The sequence below is a fragment of the Marmota monax genome, unplaced genomic scaffold (genome assembly GCF_021218885.2).
Source record: "Marmota monax isolate L192 unplaced genomic scaffold, Marmota_monax_Labrador192_F-V1.1 WCK01_AAM20220418_F8-fsc00240, whole genome shotgun sequence".
Lineage (NCBI taxonomy): Eukaryota > Metazoa > Chordata > Mammalia > Rodentia > Sciuridae > Marmota > Marmota monax.
Genome location: NW_026693696.1, coordinates 2,177,805 through 2,190,819, shown reverse-complemented (window position 1 = coordinate 2,190,819; position 13,015 = coordinate 2,177,805). Strand labels below are relative to the sequence as shown.

At 36.2% G+C, this 13,015-nt stretch overlaps 1 protein-coding gene across 2 annotated transcripts in view; it reads left to right on the top strand.

The window, feature by feature from the left end:
• Positions 1-782: 782 nt before the first annotated feature.
• LOC124103352 (cadherin-10) overlaps positions 783-13,015 on the top strand; it is a 178,809-nt gene continuing 166,576 nt past the window's right edge. For both annotated transcript variants that reach the window (XM_046459931.2, XM_046459930.2), the window contains exon 1: positions 783-1,167. The gene's annotated coding sequence lies outside the window, so the exon portion shown is untranslated. The remainder of the gene's footprint in view (positions 1,168-13,015) is intronic.

The following is a 13,015-nucleotide window of genomic DNA, read 5'->3' as shown; positions in this document are numbered from 1 at the left end:
TACTGACATCCTTTGGTGAGGTTTTGGTTGATTATAATTTAATATAGTGAAAGATAAATAGGGAGTCAATTACATGGCTGATAAGTAGATAAAAACCTTCAAATCCATTTAAATCTGTCCATAGACTAATTTGGGTATGGAATTCATATTTATGATAAATAAAAGTTAAGACAAAAAGAAACTAGATCAAGTCCAAAATCTAAATATTTTGATAATACTAACTACATATTAATTATTAATAAAACATTTTATCTCCAAAATATTGAAGTACAAAGCTGGTAAGATTAAGCAGATAAAACTTCCAAATTATGAGCACGGTATTTTCTCCTTATGACAATAAACAACAACAATAACAACAACAACAGAAACATAAATGGAGAATCAAGGAGAGAAAGTTCACTAAAAAACAAACATTTGAAACTGCAACACCTATTACTCTGGTAACAACACATCAGGTCTGATGTCAATTTGACTTGGCGCTCCCATTAATACTTGGGAGTGTGGTGACAGCATGGTAAAGAAAAATATATGCTAGAAGAAAAAAAAAAAAGAAGTATCTATTTAGAAAAAAAAAATAGGAAGAAGAAGAATTGCAAGAAACAATTGCAGAATCCTGTTCCTGGGATTGTATTACGGACGCAGGCGGATTAGATTGGGCTGATTACCTTAGCTTGAAACAGAGAGTCTTTCTGCCCTGCGGGGGAGGGGACTCCTTTCAAGCAGAGCCCTCCTCTCGAATGCGCCCTCCCCTTGCATTCACTTGCAAATCGCTGTGTGCTCGCAGAAGCAAGCACTTCCCCAGTCTCTAACCTTCCCATGGCGAGTGCTGCAGCTCCATCAGCAGAACCTTTCTCTCCGTGCGAGCTAGGGCTTTCCCCCCCCCCCTTTCCTTTCTTTCTTTCTTTCTTCTTCTTCTTTTTTTTTTTCCCCTTAATCAGAAGCACTGAATGAAAGCCAATCAGAGAGAGAGCTCGCCCCCGTTTTCTTCGGTTCCCTGCCGTCCAGAGTTAAAAGTGATGCTAAGAGAAAGCTTGAGTTAGATTGAAGTAGAATCAGTGATAGAAAATAATAGCAGAAAACAAACAAAAAGGGGACATAGTGACAGTTTCTCCAGGGTTATTTTGGCTGGAACCAACTTCCGCTATCCAGAAGCTGATAAAAAAAAAGGTAGGAAGACTTCACCTCTTTTCTTTAACTCCCTTAAGGTCTTTTTCTTTTCTTCCCTTGGGGGAGATATGCTTGTTTTTTAAGTTGTATTTAACAATTATTTCAAAATAATTATGTTTAATAAACAAATAAGGATACAACTCTTTATAGCAGATTCCAGAAAAAAACTGGGAATATCTATATAGGTAATGCAAAGCTGGATAAATTACATATTATGCTCAACAGTAGATCATGTTATTAGAGTTTGCAAATTCATTCACTCTGAACAAACGCTAAAATTTTAGTGTGGAGTGTAATTTATCATGCTCATATTTGTTTATTTTAAAAATCAGTTTAAGAAGGAACATTGTTGCTGTGAACTCTAACATAACCTAACATTAGTTTGCATTCCATATGAATGGATTCACTCTGTACTTCTTCATAGTCATAGTTCATTGTATCTTCAATATAAAGAGAGATGACAGGCAGAAGAGAGATTCCTTGAAGCTGTCAATGGTCACTAAGCATCTGTATATACAGTAGATTGACATTCATCAGAAATAAAATAGGCATAATGCCTATATTCACATTTTAAATCTGAGTCAGAAGTATGAGGGGGGATAGATTAAGAAGGGGGAATTAAATGCATGTAGTCAGCAGTTGCAGCATTTATTGTCTGTGCTGCAATAAAATCCATATTTTATGTGGTATTAAATTAATGCAGCATATTGCAAGTCTAAATGCCTGTCCCCAACAAGTAACTATTGATAGCATTATAAGTATGGATAAAAACAGGAGTCTGCAAGTGTTTTTATGCCTCCAAATAAAAACCTATCTCTTTATCATTAAAAAAGGGGAGAATATAGGTACACTCAAAGACAAACATCATTTTAGTACCAACCTATCATCTTTTGCTTTCAAAAACGCAGATCTGTTTCCTTAATTGTGGTCCTTTATTCCAGTAAAAGCTTTTATTATCCAAATCTGCACATCCATTTCTTCTCAGGTTTTTAGAGGTGCATTATTTTTTCTTATTTTTTCTCTTGAAGGATCTATATTAAAAATAATCTGTCCCTCTGATGCTGACAGCTGTTATACTTCAATGCATATGTTAGTAGACTTTCTCGCTGCACACCATCCCCCTCTCTATATTTCTTTAAAACATAGCTACAAGAGCTTCTCTGTGGTGAATAACACTTGGCAAGAGTGTGCTCATTTTTTAGGTCTGGTATGGTGAGGATTTTTAATTAGTAGAACTTTCATGAAAACATTATGTCATTGACAGAGCTGCATGTTCATTTTTAGTTAAGGTGATGAAAAAAGGAAGAGGTTAGTTACAGCTTAGAAAAATGGGTAAATAAGTTGCCTGGATAATCTCTGCCCCTTTGCACCCAGTGTAGTAAATGTGGCACATATGTATTCAATGTGCAGTGCATAAGGAAATAGGGGCTTCTGTGGGAAGGGAGGAGTGCAGGGATGGGTAAGTGAACAAATATAAACAGCCTGTGTCTGGTTGAGGGACACATCAAATGAAAAGCCTCTCTGATGATAAAAATATAAAGAAATGCTCCTTTGATATGCTCTTTTTTTTTCTTTTTTTCTTGGCTGTGTTTATAAAGTATGAGTCAATGTCTGCTTTCATTAAATCAGATACTTCTTTGGTTTCAAATACTTGCTGCTAACAAATTGACTTCCCTGGTGAATGCCTTTGCCTTCTCTGACTCCAGTCAAATAATAGAATTCCATTCACTTGATGTTGGGGGGTGGAGAGAACCAAGGAAATGGGAAAACAGAATGTAAACTGTATGAGAACCCATGCATGTGGGCATATATGTGAGGGTAATGGTTAAATTACCTGTTACCTGATTAAGGTTCCAGGTGATATTCCTTGATACTTATTTTTTTTTTTTAAAAAAACTGTTTATTATGAAAAATAGTACTATACAGGATTCAGTTTAACAGTTTACTGTTAGGTTTTACCTATGCTGAGGTTTTCTTTAAAAAAAAATAAATGAATGATTTTCTGCCTAGGCAGATACACATTTTTGGCAAATTATTAAGAAAGTTCATGTAAAAAACAACAAATGATTTTTTTCACATTAAAAGTAAAATGTTTGGAACTGAAAATGTAATTTGCAAAATGTATGAACTCTGATGAAAATAAAGGGTGAAAGTCTTCACCTCTACTTAATTCCACATTGAAACAAATAACTAAAGCAAAGTATATGTTATCTGGGGGATTTCTTGCCATATGACTTATTTCCTATGTTTTTTAACCTACTTTGCAGCAAGTGATAGCACCATGTCCTCCTGGTATATTTCCTTTTTATACCAAATCATTCCACTAGGCTGCAGCACAGGAACATCAGTGACTATGATGATGCTGATTCAGCAGCAAAGTGAACTATATTTTTGTTAAGTGTTATTATCAGTAACAATGTTGCACAGTAAGCAATTAATACAAATCATGGATTTAATTCAACTATATTCTAGTTCTGGGGCTTCAAAAATATTAGTAACAGTTTATTCTTATTTTTGCTATGTAATTTGCATTCTAATACTATTGCCACATTAGAATTGCTTAGAAATTACTGAAACAAAGTATGTAGAGAGAAATGTAAAAAGTAATTATGCCAATCATAACTAATTTCATTCAGCTATTTCATCTGAATTTCAGGTGTAGGTTTTGAATACTATTGTTGATTTACCCAAAATATTATTTTGGAACAGGACTTTAGAAATGCCAATTTACTAACTACATTAGATTTAATAGTTCTGTCTGAAAGAGACTGAAATAAAAAATCAAGTAGCAAGAAAGACTCCCTTATTCTTGTTAGATTTATATTGAACAAATGTAAAATTGACTGAGCATTACTATAATTATAATTTATGATACTTATTATGAATGTTTGGGGGAAGAAACCAAATTCCAAAGAATAACATTTTAAACATATAGATGAAAAATGAAATATAATATACAAAAATTTGATTTTCTTTTGATAATTCTTATTTAGACCAATGGGTTCATCCAGAAAATTTTGTTTTGTCATAGAAACCTGAAACACATATAGAGAAAATATCCTAAATTTAAATGTTTTGAAATATGCCTTTTTTATTGTTGTTGTTCTTACTTAAAATATTTGGATCATGTTCAGAGAGCATTAATATGACACATTTTGCTTTTAATCCAATGAATTCAACACTCAAAATTAGAGATTTCTCTTATGTATATAATGAGAAAATTTTCAAACAAGAAGCAATGCTATCAATTCAGGGTCACCTCTGTCCTCTTCTTACTTTCTGACTCTACTGTAGCCTTACCTCACTTGACATTTTAGTATGAGCCCTTGAGCCCTTGACAGTCTAGTTGTGTTTTCTTGTTTAACTGGATGGTGCCTGAAACATGTAAGGCCATTTTGTTTTTTCCAAACCTTCCCGATAACCTCCAATCCAACTAAAATAAGACATGAGCATTGTAAGATGATCAGATCAATCACATTAAAGTTGTAGATTTCTGGGAATGTATGATCTTTAATGAAATATTAATATTGATCAGTTAAAATAATCTGACAGGTCAGGTTTTTAAACATTGTTTTAGAGTCAACTTTTGCTTAACACTTTAGTATCAATGTGACTTCTTGCAAAAAGTAACATAAATTAAAATTTAAGAATAAAATGCTTTTTAAAAAAACAATTTATTTTTTTGTTTTGTTTTGTTTCTTTGCTGCAGTGTGTTGTCTTATTCTCTATACCTCTATATGACTAAGAAACACTTGTCAAACATATTAACCATATTGGAAGTAGGATTAAAAAAAAAGAGAGAAAAAAAACTGCTAATTGAATGCGAATGAGTAAAATAAAATCACTTTTTACATCATTTTAGCTTGTAAGGTTCCTTGAAAATGCTTGCTTGTGGGAGGTTGAAATACCTTCATGTGACAATCCCTCTCAGCAAAGAGATCCATATCCTTCAAGAGTTTATCAGTACGTTTTAAAGCACTTTACCAAATCATGTGATCTCAATTTCAATACCTTTTTATTTTTATTTTATTTTATTTTTTTAGAAAGCAGGCTTTATTCTACAAACTCTGTATGATACAGTGATATAAATTAAAGTTAAATGACATTTTAAGCTTCAGGACAAGATTAAGCAATAGGCCAGAAGATAGAATACAATACTTTCTCACAACAGGAAATTCAGCATTAAATGACATGTCTAAACACTTCAGAATCCTATTTGTCTTCATAAATGGAGCAGTAAGATTTTTTATCTCTCCCTTCTCCCTTTTCTTCCTCCTCCCTCTCTCCCTCTTTCCTTTGCTTCCTCATTTGTGACAATTACAAAAGTACTTAAATAAATATTTCATGTGCTTTTTTATATTGCCCTATATCAATAATATTTCTGTAAATCTTGTGTTTTTATGACCAGTATTCTAACGTCTGCCACATTATACACTGTATTTATTGCATTATTCTTTGCATCATAGCATGAAGTATTTGACAGTTCAGTTGGCTAAAGTGTGTCTTTAAAAATGAAAGCGATTCTTATTTATAACATTGAGGCTTCTGAGAAGTTGTAATTGGCACCAATATAGTTGATTGCACTAGCAAGGAAATATGGAATTCAGATTTATTAATGGAATTTCTTCTGCAAATAATCAGACTGTAGACTGCATAGGCATGAATTATTATACTCAGTGCATCAGTTATTGATTGTGGATCTGTGTTGATTTGCTGTATGAGAAAGTATTTAAGTAGTTTGATAGAGCCTTGATTTTAAATATAAATCAAATATAAATTTCGTATTTTCAGAAAGCAGTGGTTCATTGGACATGTGGATTTTTCTTTATTGTGAAAAAGAAATACAACAGTTTTTTTTTTTTTTAATTTTTTATTGTTGGCTGTTCAAAACATTACATAGTTCTTGATATATCATATTTCACAATTTGATTCAAGTGGGTTATGAGCTCCCATTTTTACCCCATATACAGATTGCAGAATCACATCAGTTACACATCCATTGATTTACATATTGCCATACTAGTGTCTGTTGTATTCTGCTGCCTTTCCTATCCTCTACTATCCCCCCTCCCCTCCCCTCCCCTCCCCTCCCCTCTTCTCTCTCTGGTCCCTCTACTGAGATTCGTTTGTCCCCCTTATATTATTTTTCCCCTTCCCCTCACTTCCTCTTGTATGTACTTTTGTATAACTCTGAGGGTCTCCTTCCATTTCCATGCATTTTCCCTTCTCTCTCCCTTTCCCTCCCACCTCTCATCCCTGTTTAATGTTAATCTTCTTCTCATGCTCTTCGACCCTACTCTGTTCTTAGTTACTCTCCTTATATCAAAGAAGACATTTGGCATTTGTTTTTTAGGGATTGGCTAGCTTCACTTAGCATAATCTGCTCTAATGCCATCCATTTCCCTATAAATTCTATGATTTTGTCATTTTTTAATGCAGAGTAATACTCCATTGTGTATAAATGCCACATTTTTTTTTATCCATTCATCCACTGAAGGGCATCTAGGTTGGTTCCACAGTCTAGCTATTGTGAATTGTGCTGCTATGAACATCGATGTAGCAGTGTCCCTGTAGCATGCTCTTTTTAGGTCTTTAGGGAATAGACCAAGAAGGGGAATAGCTGGGTCAAATGGTGGCTCCATTCCCAGCTTTCCAAGAAATCTCCATACTGCTTTCCAAATTGGCCGCACCAATTTGCAGTCCCACCAGCAATGTACAAGTGTACCCTTTTCCCCACATCCTCGCCAGCACTTGTTGTTGTTTGACTTCATAATGGCTGCCAATCTAACTGGAGTGAGATGGTATCTTAGGGTGGTTTTGATTTGCATTTCTCTGACAGCTAGAGATGGTGAGCATTTTTTCATGTACTTGTTGATTGATTGTATGTCCTCCTCTGAGAAGTGTCTGTTCAGGTCCTTGGCCCATTTGTTGATTGGGTTGTTTGTTCTCTTATTGTCTAATTTTTTGAGTTCTTTGTATACTCTGGATATTAGGGCTCTATCTGAAGTGTGAGGAGTAAAGATTTGTTCCCAGGATGTAGGCTCTCTATTTACCTCTCTTATTGTATCTTTTGCTGAGAAAAAACTTTTTAGTTTGAGTAAGTCCCATTTGTTGATTCTAGTTATTAACTTTTGTGCTATGGGTGTCCTATTGAGGAATTTGGAGCCCGACCCCACAGTATGTAGATCGTAGCCAACTTTTTCTTCTATCAGACGGCGCGTCTCTGATTTGATATCAAGCTCCTTGATCCATTTTGAATTAACTTTTGTGCATGGCGAGAGAAAGGGATTCAGTTTCATTTTGTTGCATATGGATTTCCAGTTTTCCCAGCACCATTTGTTGAAGATGCTATCCTTCCTCCATTGCATGCTTTTAGCCCCTTTATCAAATATAAGGTAGTTGTAGTTTTGTGGATTGGTTTCTGTGACCTCTATTCTGTACCATTGGTCCACCCGCCTGTTTTGGTACCAGTACCATGCTGTTTTTGTTACTATTGCTCTGTAGTATAGTTTGAAGTCTGGTATCGCTATACCGCCTGATTCACACTTCCTGCTTAGCATTGTTTTTGCTATTCTGGGTCTTTTGTTTTTCCATATGAATTTCATGATTGCTTTCTCAATTTCTACAAGAAATGCCTTTGGGATTTTGATTGGCATTGCATTAAACCTATAGAGAACTTTTGGTAATATCGCCATTTTGATGATGTTAGTTCTGCCTATCCATGAACAGGGTATATTTTTCCATCTTCTAAGATCTTCTTCTATTTCTCTCTTTAGGGTTCTGTAGTTTTCATTGTATAAGTCTTTCACCTCTTTTGTTAGGTTGATTCCCAAGTATTTTATTTTTTTTGAAGATATTGTGAATGGAGTGGTTGTCCTCATTTCCATTTCAGAGGATTTGTCGCTGATATACAGGAATGCCTTTGATTTATGCGTGTTGATTTTATATCCTGCCACTTTGCTGAATTCATTTATTAGCTCTAATAGTTTCTTTGTAGACCCTTTTGGGTCTGCTAGGTATACAATCATGTCATCTGCAAATAGTGATAATTTAAGTTCTTCTTTTCCTATTTTGATGCCTTTAATTTCTTTCGTCTGTCTAATTGCTCTGGCCAGTGTTTCGAGAACTATGTTGAACAGAAGTGGTGAGAGAGGGCATCCCTGTCTTGTTCCAGATTTTAGAGGGAATGCCTTCAATTTTTCTCCATTCAGAATGATGCTAGCCTGAGGCTTAGCATAGATTGCTTTTACAATATTGAGGTATGTTCCTGTTATCCCTAGTTTTTCTAGAGTTTTGAACAAAAAGGGATGCTGTACTTTGTCAAATGCTTTTTCCGCATCTATCGAGATGATCATATGATTCTTATTTTTAAGTCTATTGATGTGGTGAATAACATTTATTGATTTCCGTATATTGAACCAGCCTTGCATCCCAGGGATGAATCCTACTTGATCATGGTGCACAATTTTTTTGATAAGTTTTTGTATCCGAGTGGCCAGAATTTTATTGAGGATTTTTGCATCTAGGTTCATTAGAGATATTGGTCTGTAGTTTTCTTTCTTTGAAGTGTCTTTGTCTGGTTTAGGTATCAGGGTGATGTTGGCCTCGTAGAATGAATTTGGAAGTTCTCCCTCTTTTTCTATTTCCCGAAGTAGCTTGAAAAGTATTGGTATTAGTTCCTCTTTAAAGGTTTTATAAAACTCTGCTGTATACCCATCCGGTCCTGGGCTTTTCTTAGTTGGTAGTCTTTTGATGGTTTCTTCTATTTCCTCAATTGATATTGGTCTGTTTAGGTTGTCTATATCCTCCTGACTCAATCTGGGCAGATCATATGACTTAAGAAATTTATCTATGCCTTCACTATCTTCTAATTTATTGGAGTATAAGGATTCAAAATAATTTTTGATTATCATCTGTATTTCTGAAGTGTCTGTTGTGATATTGCCTCTTTCATCCCGTATGTTTGTAATTTGAGTTCTCTCTCTTCTTCTCTTCCCTAGCATGGCTAAGGGTCTGTCGATTTTGTTTATTTTTTCAAAGAACCAACTTTTAGTTTTGTCAATTTTTTCAATTGTTTCTTTTGTTTCGATTTCATTAATTTCAGCTCTGATTTTAATTATTTCTTGCCTTCTACTTCTTTTGCTGTTGTTTTTCTCTTCTTTTTCTAGGATTTTGAGATGAAGTATGAGATCATTTATTTGTTGGTTTTTTCTTTTTTTAAGGAATGAACTCCAAGCAATGAATTTTCCTCTTAGAACTGCTTTCAATGTGTCCCATAGATTCCGATATGTTGTGTCTGTGTTTTCATTAATCTCTAAGAATTTTTTAATTTCTTCCTTGATGTCTTCTATAACCCATTGATCATTCAGTAACCTATTGTTCATTCTCCAGGTGATGTATTCTTTTCCCTTCCTTCTTTTATCGTTGATTTTCAGTTCCATTCCATTATGATCAGATAGGATGCATGGTATTATCTCTACTCCTTTATATTGTCTAAGAGTTTCCCTGTGACATAATATATGATCTATTTTTGAGAAGGATCCATGTGCTGCTGAGAAAAAAGTGTAACTGCTTGATGTTGGGTGGTATATTCTATATATGTCAATTAAGTCTAGGTTATTAATTGTGTTATTGAGTTCTATAGTTTCCTTATTCAACTTTTGTTTGGAAGATCTGTCCAGTGGTGATAGAGGTGTGTTGAAGTCTCCCATGATTATTGTATGGTGGTCTATTAGACTCTTGAACTTGAGAAGAGTTTGTTTGATGAACATAGCTGCACCATTGTTTGGGGCATATATATTTATGATTGTTATGTCTTGTTGGTGTATGGTTCCCTTGAGCAGTATGTAGTGTCCCTCTTTATCCCTTTTGATTAACTTTGGCTTGAAATCTATTTTATTTGATATGAGTATGGATACTCCTGCTTGTTTCCGAAGTCCATATGAGTGATATGATTTTTCCCAACCTTTCACCTTCAGCCTATGTATGTCTTTTCCTATCAAATGCGTCTCCTGTAGACAGCATATTGTTGGGTCTTGTTTTGTGATCCATTCTACTAGCCTGTGTCTCTTGATTGGTGAGTTTAAGCCATTAATATTTAGGGTTATTATTGAGATATGGGTTGTTCTTCCAGCCATATTTGTTTATTTATGTTACTAAACACGGTTTGTTTTCCTCTTTGATTATTTTCCCCCCTTTAGTGTCCTACCTCCCACTGTTGGTTTACATTGTTATTTTCCATTTCCTCTTCCTGTAATGTTTTGCCAAGGATGTTTTGAAGAGATGGTTTTCTAGCTGCAAATTCTTTTAACTTTTGTTTATCGTGGAAGGTTTTAATTTCATCTTCCATCCTGAAGCTTAATTTCGCTGGAAACACAATTCTTGGTTGGAACCCATTTTCTTTCAGTGTTTGAAATATGTTATTCCAGGATCTTCTAGCTTTCAGAGTCTGTGTTGAAAGATCAGCTGTTATCCTGATTGGCTTACACCTAAATGTGATCTGCTTCCTTTCTCTTGTAGCTTTTAAAATTCTCTCCTTAGTCTGTATGTTGGGCATCTTCATTATAATGTGTCTAGGTGTGGGTCTCTTATGATTTTGCACATTCGGCGTCCTGTAGGCTTCTAGGATTTGGGGTTCTGTCTCATTCTTCAAGTCTGGGAAGTTTTCTCGTATTATTTCATTGAATAGATTGCTCATTCCTTTGGTTTGAAACTCTGTCCCTTCCTGTATCCCAATGACTCTTAAATTTGGTCTCTTGATGTTATCCCATATTTCTTGGATGTTCTGCTCATGGTTTCTTAACAGTCTTGCTGAGCTGTCTATGTTCTTTTCGAGTTGAAATACTTTATCTTCATTGTCTGATGTTCTGTCTTCTAAGTGTTCTACTCTGCTGGTAGTATTCTCAATTGAGTTTTTAAGTTGGCTTATTGCTTCCTGCATTTCTAGGATTTCTGTTTGTTTGTTTTTTATAACCTCTATTTCCCTGTATAGTTGATCTTTTGCTTCTTGGATTTGTTTATGTAATTCATTGTTGAAGTGATCTTTCATTGTCTGATTTTGCTGTCTGATGTCTTCCTTGAGACTCCAGATCATCTGAAGCATGTATATCCTGAATTCTTTATCTGACATTCCATCTGCTGCAGCTATTACCTCTTCTAACGTTGAGTTGACCTGCAATGCTTGTGGTCCTTTCTTTCCTTGTCTCTTCATACTGTTCGCGTTCCTTTCTACTTGGTGAAACTGTTGTGCTATTGAATTTTCCCCCTATATATTTATATTGGTCTTGTATAGTTGCAAAGTCTCCCTCGCAGGCGCGGGCGGCGGCTCTGTCCCTCTGCGGGCCGCTAGGCTTGTTCTGTCGGTGGTCACAGTTCTGTCTACTTTGCAGGTGCAGGCAGCGGCACTGCCCCTCTGCAGGCCTCTGGGGCTGTACTGCCAGTGGGTCGCAGGTGCGCCTACCTTGCAGGCGCGGGGGGGGGGGCGGCTCTACCCTTCCTCAGGCCACTGGGCCTGTTCTGTCTCTCGGTTGCAGTTCTGGCCTGTTCTGATGGTGGTCACAGTTCCCTCTACCTTGCCGGCGCAGGGGGAGGGGGCGGCTCTGCCTCTCAGCAGGCCGCTGCTCCTCTTCTGCTGGTGGGTCGCAGGCCCACCTACCTTGCAGGAGTGATTGGAAGCTCTGTCCCGCCGCGGGCCACTGGGCCTTTTCTGTCCGTGGTCACAGTTTCACCTACCTGGCAGGCGCGGGGGGTGGGGGGCGGCTCTGCCCCTCAGCAGGCCGCTGGGCCTGCTCTGTGCGTGGTCACAGTTCCCTCTACCTTGCTGGTGCAGGGGGAGGGGGCGGCTCTGCCTCTCAGCAGGTCGCTGCTCCTCTTCTGCCGGTGGGTCGCAGGCCCGCCTACCTTGCAGGAGTGATTGGAAGCTCTGTCCTGCCGCGGGCCACTGGGCCTTTTCTGTCCGTGGTCACAGTTCCCCTACCTGGCAGGCGCAGGGGGTGGGGGGCAGCTCTGCCCCTCAGCAGGCCGCTGGGCCTGCTCTGTGCGTGGTCACAGTTCCCTCTCACAGTTTTTAATGTTAAGAAAAAAAAAACTGATATGTAGGGAAAGATGTCTACTCTTAATATTGTGGAGTAAAGAACTGGCTCCTGATTTCCAATTAAAAACTTGGGAAATGAGTTGGAACAATAATCAGGTTAAGTAGAACATGTTGCAAATTAAAATAATCAATAGGCTGAATAAAGTAAATATTTTAACTTGAATTATTCAGGTAATTCTCTTCAGTCTTACCACAAGATGTGTAAATACAAGAATTAAAGTTCAGATTCAGATAGTTATCTGAATAGATCAAAACCAATCAACATATTTGCCTGGGTAATCAGAAAATTTTGAATACATTTCTAGGCGTAATACTAATACAGCTTTTAAAAGTAAACAATTTCCTTTTTTCATATAGATCCATTCCAAATAAAACCAGTTAAACTTCCTTTGAAGTCATTGTAACTTCTGGGATTTTAAAAAAATAAATAAATATTTCCATGGTTCTTGAATCAAATTTTAAGTTTAAATAAGGAGTCATAATGTTTCCATGGTGATTTAATTTCTAATGATAAACTTCAAGTTAATATGCTTATATTTAGGTAGATTGAAATATTTGAATTATCTGAAAATTTTAAGTGTTTTTTTTAACATGTAACTCTTCAACCCATAAATTATATTCGTAAAATATTTTAATAAAACATTTTCTTTTTTGATAATTTTATTTATTTATTTATATTTATGTGGTGCTGAGGATTATAGTGCTAGCATTCTACCACTGAACCACAACCCCAGCCCCTAAATCATTTTCTTTGCA